Below are 7,835 nucleotides of genomic sequence, written 5' to 3'. Positions count from 1 at the left end.
AAGTGTAGTGTCGGGTTACGGGCTATAAATGAAATCATGAAAAGGTTTAGGGAAACAGGTTCCGTCTCTCCAAAGAGAAAAGGGACATGAGGATGGAAAAATAAAACCACACCTACACAGGATCGATTATTAATAAGAAAAAGCAAAGTTAATCCAAGATTGTCAGCTGTTGACCTTAATAGGGACTTTAGAACCAGTGGGACTAATGTTCCTAATATGACAGTTTATAGAAGATTGTTGGCAGTGGGAAGGATTGCTTGGAAACCTAAAAAGAAGCAGTAACTGACACAGGTTATGAAGATAAAAAGAATTCAATGGGCAAAGGAACATAAAGATTGGACTATTGAGATGTGGAAAAAAGTTATTTTTTCAGACGCGACTCATTTCTTTGTACTAGGGGAGAGAGTAGCTTACATTTGTAAGTCAGCAGATAAGACTACTATGCCAGCACACCTGCAACAAGCTTCCAAATACCCAGCCAAATAGATATTTTGGGAATGTTTTACACATGAAGGGCCAGGAGCACTTATGCCTTTGGATGGGATGATGAAATCGGACCAATAAAAATACATATGCGAAAGAAAAATAGTCCCACTTATGCAGGAGAACCCAGAACTCATTTTCCAACAAGACCTTGCACCATATCACACATCAAAAACCAAAAAAATTGAGTGCTGTCATGACCAGGGAACTCCCCTGACCTCAATCTCATTGAAAATTTATGGGCCATACTAAAAAGAACACTTGGAAATATAAATTGTAGCACAAAAACTGACTTTATTAGTTCAGTGGTACAGGTTTGGTTTTGAGATGAAATCAAAAATCATTGTTCTACCTTAGTGGAATCAATGCCAAAGAGGATTAATGAGGTAATCAGAAACAAAGGGGGGCAGATAAACTATTAGATTTGAGTAACTTTAAATAGAAACATTTTTTCTTTTAAAAATAAAACCTTATGTTAAAAATACTGTGTTCGGATTAATTTGTTTGCCACTGTATGTCGTAGGAGATCTAGAATAGAGGAGTATATTGAATTTTTAGGTATAAGATAAAGGGTAGTGTAAGATTTTTCAAGATTGTAAATATATGAAACTGACTGCAGAAAATTAAGACTGGTAAGTAGATAGATAATAAAATAGCAGATAGAGATAGTTTGTAGATAATTGGATTAGAAAAGTTGACAAAATTTTTACAAAATCGAAAAGGGTTCATTTAAACCATAGAACTGATATAAGTAAATATTTATAATGAATAAGACCAACTTTAGCATGAGATTAGTTTGTAACAGAAAAAAAAGTAGAGATTACATAGCAATAGCGAGACATTAGTAACAACAAAGGAAACACCATAGAAGTGAACTAGAAATAAATTTATCACAACTGAGGAATCCTAATGATTTTGAGGCAAAAACATTTAAGAAGAGACACCTGAAACTAACCCAGAAACAAGGGCAGTATTAGATACTGTTGATAAATGGTGTAGAAACAGGATGGAAGGCTGCTAGGTGAGGGATTCTATCGCATCAATTTAAGTTATGTAATTTTCATTTTGAGAAATAAGCATTGAAATTTGTATAAAAATATATCCATTGATGAAATGTATTATGTATGTAGAGGACATCAGTTGATTTCACAGTACATCCATTATACTAAATGTAATGATTTACCCTTTTGTATGCAAATATGTATTGTGCGATATTGATTGGATTTGATGGATACTTAATTTTGTTATGCAAGTAATCAACCTTCAATAAATTTAAGATTGTCTTAAACCTAGATGTCTGAACTTAGTGGAGAATGATAAGTTATAGTGGTAAGGAAGAAGTGAAAGAATGTTTGCTGTTTTCATGTACATTCATAATGGGCCACTCTACAGTTTACAATAATAATATACCCATCAAGGTTACAAAGAACATGAAAATATCTAAAAACTAACTTTTGTATGGGTTTTTTCTACTGTAAAGTCTGGTACTAAAGCTCTGCCATCATAAAGCTCTTATGAAGACTTAGGATATTCCAGAAGTAGACTAAAAGACTGTTTAGAAGAATAACCAAAAAATAACACTGATATTGCTGTTATTTTTTTTTTACAAATATTGAATGTTAATTATTTCTCAAGATGATCTCCCAATAAAATTATATACTTGACCCATCTTTTTTGTTTTTTCAATGAAGCCAGTCTTGCACTTAAATATTCAGTTGTTTATTGTTAGAAATTATTTCTCCTGCAGATGTTCTTTTAACAAACAAGATAAAACACACTTTATAAAATCTTGACTAAAGCTTTTTTTCTCAGTTGATCCCCAATACCGGTTGAGCAAGCGTCATACAACAGGATTACATCATTATTCTGCAATCCAATTCGCTTTCAAATTATTCTTAATAGCAGCATATCCATTTGTTACTGACTGAACTACATCAAACAGTCTTACTGACTATTCAAATTAAATTGGTGAATGAATCTATTTTTTTTATTTGTTTGGTGATTTTGATTTCTTAAATGAGAGGGTGTCTAACTGTTTTAAGTTAAAAATCCATCATTTTGCTTGAGTAATAATTTTTCTTATTTGTAGCTTCTCAGATTTCTACAACTTAGGAACCTTTTTATCCATGTTTTTTTTATAACTATTATTTAAAAATGAGCTGTATCACTATTTAAAGACTGCATCAACTGATAAAAAAAAAAAAATCTATTAAAAAATGCAGTATAGAACTGTAATACTTGACTCTTTTGTATTATTCCTTATCATTTCATCAACACTGAAACTTGGATGAACTCTGGCTATTGATTTTTATCTGGAGTAAAAGACATCTTTATTTCATTTTACCAGTTGTCTTTAATTAATGATGAAACTCCAGCTACAAAAATCCAACAACAGAGTATTGTTACAATACCTGTGTTTTCAGCCATGTTTCTAGCTGGTCTACAGCTGTGCCAAAATGTTGTCCTCCTAGCCAGCATTTCATGTGAGAAAAAAGGTGAAAATTGGATGGAGCCAAGTCCGGGCTGAATGGTGGGTGATCAAACACTTCCCAACAAAAACGCTGCAGGAGGTTCTTTGTTACAGCTGCAGTGTGCGGCATGGAGAAAGATAATGCCTGATGACAACATTCCTCTCTGCTTATTCTGAATTGCCCTTCGTAGACGTTGAAGAGTCACGCAGAATGAGGCTGCAATGATGGTCGTGCCATGTTCCATGAATTCCACCAAGAGAACTCCATTCCGGTCCCAGAACACAGTAGCCAAACACTTTCTGCTGGAGAAGGTTCGCTTGAACTTCTTTGGTTTACTGGGAGGATGAGAATGCATCCACTGTTTGGATTGTTCTTTTGTTGCTTCAGTTTCGAAATGGACCCATGTCTTGTACCCTGTGACAATTTTGTTTAAAAAATCTTCTCCTTCATTGTGGTAGCGCTGGAGAAACGTTTGGGAGGCGTCCATAATAATGGCTTTGTGATGGTCGGACAGCATCTTGGGAACCCATCTCGCAAACAGTTTGCGGTACTGAAGTCTCTCACTCACAATGATGTAGAGAGCTGACCTTGAAATTTAAGGAAACGAATCATTCAATACAGAAATTGTGAACCGACGATATTCTCGAATTGCCTCATCCACTCGTTCAACGAGATCATCGGTTGACACACGCTTCCTTCCCTGACCCCCTGCAACATGACCATCTGTACGTCCTGCTTTAAAGTTCCTGCACCACTGTCGCACTTTGCTGTCACTCATTGAAGTTTCACCGTACAAATTAGTTATTCGTCGATGAATTTCCGCTGCATTACACCCCTCAGCCCGAAGAAATCGAATTACGGCACGCACTTCACACTTGGCGGGAGATGCTATTGTAGACATGTTTACGAGCTAGCTGCGTGTTCAGAACTAAACGAAGTGACGCGGCGTGATTGAAGGCCATACTAGAGCTGCGCAACACATGCGTAAAGGTTCATTCGATTTTTTAATTTTTTTAATTTGCGACCGTTCGGACGTTGAAAAAAAAATAATCCTCGTATTAAAAGGATTTCGACTTCCAAGATCCGCAGATCTCACACCAGCTTTTCCTTCAGAGGTATTTAAAAAGTGTATTTTTTTAAAATAATCCTCATACATTTCAATTGAAGGCTAACACTGAAAGTGAGATTTCAAACATTACTGAGTAAACATTACAAAAAGTGGCTGTAAATGTTATGAAACGTGTACGAACCTGCATCGGGATCACAGGAAATCATTTTGAACATCTTTTGTAAACTTAATAAAGGTAATTTGAATTTTTTTGTATAAATATTTTATTAAAATTAATATTTTTGTAATAAATTCACATCGTTAAACAAAGGGGTTGCTTCCTTTTCGAAACACTCGTTATTTTCCTAACATGTACTCTGCAATCTGTTCAACTAATGAACAATAAGCAATCCCCCCCCCCCTGACCAAATGAGATGAGGATGAAATGTATGTCATGTAAATGAGGTGTAGTCTTGTACAGATTCAGGCCGACCGATCCTAAGACGTGTAATTAATAAGTAACCACATCAAAGTATACCGGTATCCACTAGTATACTTTGATGGACGAGTAAACCACTAGATACTAATATTAGTATTCGTATGAATATCATGTAAATAAGCTGCTTAAAAGTACCTGTTATTCCAGACTTAAACTGACTTCAGAAGTCAAGGTATCGATTATCGTTGCAGAGTTTTAAAATGGTCTTGTAACAACGAAATATGTTTCATTTAACCGATTGTTTAATATATATATTTTTATGTAAAAGAAACAGTATTTTTTATAAAACACTTTTCTTGTTTTTGTACTTATTATTGTGGTTGTTTATAGTTTTCAGACAAATATATAATAATATTAAAAACACTGTCGTTATATATTCACAATTGGTAAGCTATTGAATAAAATTTTGATCGTTTGATTTTTATTAACCTAAAATCAATATTTTGAATATTGCTATATCGTTTTAGTAGATTAACATTTTTAATAAATGTTTTTTAACATTGTTTAAGTCGCTTTTAAAAAATAACACATACTAATGTTTTACTAAGTGAAATCTTAACTTGAACTGCAGTAAAAAAAACTGATACTTTTTTTTTCATTTATTTTGTAGTTACGCAATTTCGTTTATAATACCTAAAAAGCAAGAATAGCGGTAAACAACGGGTTTAACTTTTGTTTTTCCTAGTCAAATTTTATACGATAAATCGTGTGTCGTAGACCTTTTGACTCCTTAAAAAATAAAGTAAATAAAATATTAATTTTCAGTCAAATAGTACTTACTTTGAAAGATGATGCAGACCTCTATATCTTTTTTTTAATCTAGTCATACAGAGTTTTGAAATGTAAAGTTAGATAATGAATTTTAAAAATAAACAAAAACACTTATTTATCATATTTTTAATTATGAATTCCATTTACTGTAATTATTCATCTTAAATATTACTGTATTACAATTTACGTTTTTGAATTAACGTGAAATGTAAAAACTATTGAACAAGATATCATAATACAATTAGAAACTTAAGAAAAAATTTGAAACTTTAATTAAAAATTTGAAAATTCAAACTGAATTAGGAAAAGTTTTTAAATACTTTTAAAACGTTTTAAAAATATGTTAAAAGGCTAAAGAAAATAAGTTAAAAATAATGAACTCAACATATAGACACGTCCGCAGGTACCGGGTTTGAATTCCGGTCATGCATGGCATTTTCACACGCTACATTGTCAGCCACCTTATCCTCTGAAGCAATACCTTACGGTGGTCCCGGAGGTTAAACAAACAAAAACATATAGACGCGTGAATTTCTTCTTTTTTTGAGATTATAGACTTTCCACAATCTGTTTTAATTTCCAAATAAAGACCCTCCTTTATTAAAAATTATAAAATTAATGCAATTTTATATTTATATAAAAAAATAGCCTTTTTTTCTCTCCAACATGAAGAAGTGCAGTAAGAAGTGGCAATAGTCTGGTAAATTTAGTACAGCGGAGTGCCACAAAAGACTAATATTGATTATATTTTATTGTTTACATAATATCTTAAATATTTTTTAGACAGAAATTTAATTATACAAGTTAATTTTTTTTAACTTAGGAGTATTAATTACACATAATATAAATTAATTTACATAATACATGTAAAACTTAGCGTTAATTTTTAGTTAACTCTTTTTATTTTTGTTGTTCTAATGAAAGAACTAATAAAATCGAGTTTTAAAAATGTAATATTTTTATACATTTAAAAAAGAGCTTTACTAAAAACTAGCTGTTTATTTAATAACATCTTAAAAAATTTTAAGTTCAAATACTAGATTTTGCGATGGCCATCATTTCATTTCACGCATTCTTCAAGTCAAGTTTTATCGTTTTCTTCACACTGTACAACATTAAAAAATAGTTTAGTTCTTAATTATGCTGCTTCGACAATTATGCCAAAAACTGAATATTTTTGAGGAAATATTGTAAAAAACTTCATTTATTTAATAAACAAATAAATAAATGTTGTAGATAAATTTAATAAATAAAAAACAAAACAAAAAATCCCACATTGCACTACATTTTTGCAAAAAAAACATACGCACCAATCTAAATTACTAAATAAATTATTGTCGTCGACCTCCGTGGGGCGAGTGGTAGCGTCTCGGTCTTTCATCCAGAGTTCCCGGGTTCAAATCCCGGTCAGGCATCAGGCATGGCATTTTCTCACGTTACAAAAATTGTTATTTATTTCATCCTCTGAAGTAATACCTAACGGTGGCCGCAGAGGTTAAAAAAACAAACTATAGTCACTTATAACAAAAACGATGAAAAAATGTGTAATTTTTTATAAAAATGAAAATCTCAAGCACGGAAATGGCTATAGGCTAAACAAATAGTAAATAACATTGAAACAAATTTTTTTTAATAATTATATAAAAAATATTCGTACAATAGTAATTTTAGTTTATTGTGTTTTGTTTCTGTTTTCCTTTTCATCAATACCAATTTCTTACAACAAAAACAATTTAAATTGAATGTATTGTTTAGACACTTTATCTTTCTGATAATTTTCATATTTATTAAACGATGCTCAAATACGTTTATAATTTTTTTTTCTAATAAATAAAATGAATGAATTAAAATAATTGGCATTGTCTAAAAATATATTTTTTCATGCTAAAACGAATTTTTAAAGGACAATTTAACATTTTTATTATTTAAATGTGTTATCAAGTCACTCTTTTTTTTTTTTTTTAGCAACTAACTTTAGAAATTAAATCTGGTGTGGACACTACATGACTATCTCGTACGCCTATTAAATTACATATACACATTTTTTGCTGCACTTCATTTAAACTTATTTCATTTGAAAGTGAGATACGATCCTCCAATTCTTTAATAAAAGTGGACAGTTACACAATTGCTAAAATATTAATTTTTATTACCATAAAATATTTTTGCAATTATTAATTCACAATCTTACCTGAGATATTAGGTTAGAGTAAAGTCCCTTTATTACTCTTATATGTTTTTTAAATTATTATGATGCAACCATCAGCAAAATGAAAACAAAAACAAACAAGAAAGTTACTAAATTTTATAGCGATATTTATTATCAAGTAGACTGAAACAAATGCATAAATAAAAATAATACGATTCTAATTAAAATGTTCAATTAAAATTAAACAATCTGATGTGGACACCACATGACTTCCTTGTACGCCTATTAAATTACATATACACATTTTTAAAAGTGCATAAAATTTTATTTCATTAATAATTAATGATTTTTTTATTATTATTTATTTTTTATTGTTATTATTGAATTATTATTTATTGTACATTTTTTTTACAA

Source organism: Lycorma delicatula, chromosome 1 (genome assembly GCF_047948215.1).
Source record: "Lycorma delicatula isolate Av1 chromosome 1, ASM4794821v1, whole genome shotgun sequence".
Taxonomy (NCBI): Eukaryota; Metazoa; Arthropoda; class Insecta; order Hemiptera; family Fulgoridae; genus Lycorma; species Lycorma delicatula.
This window is presented reverse-complemented; position numbering follows the sequence as displayed.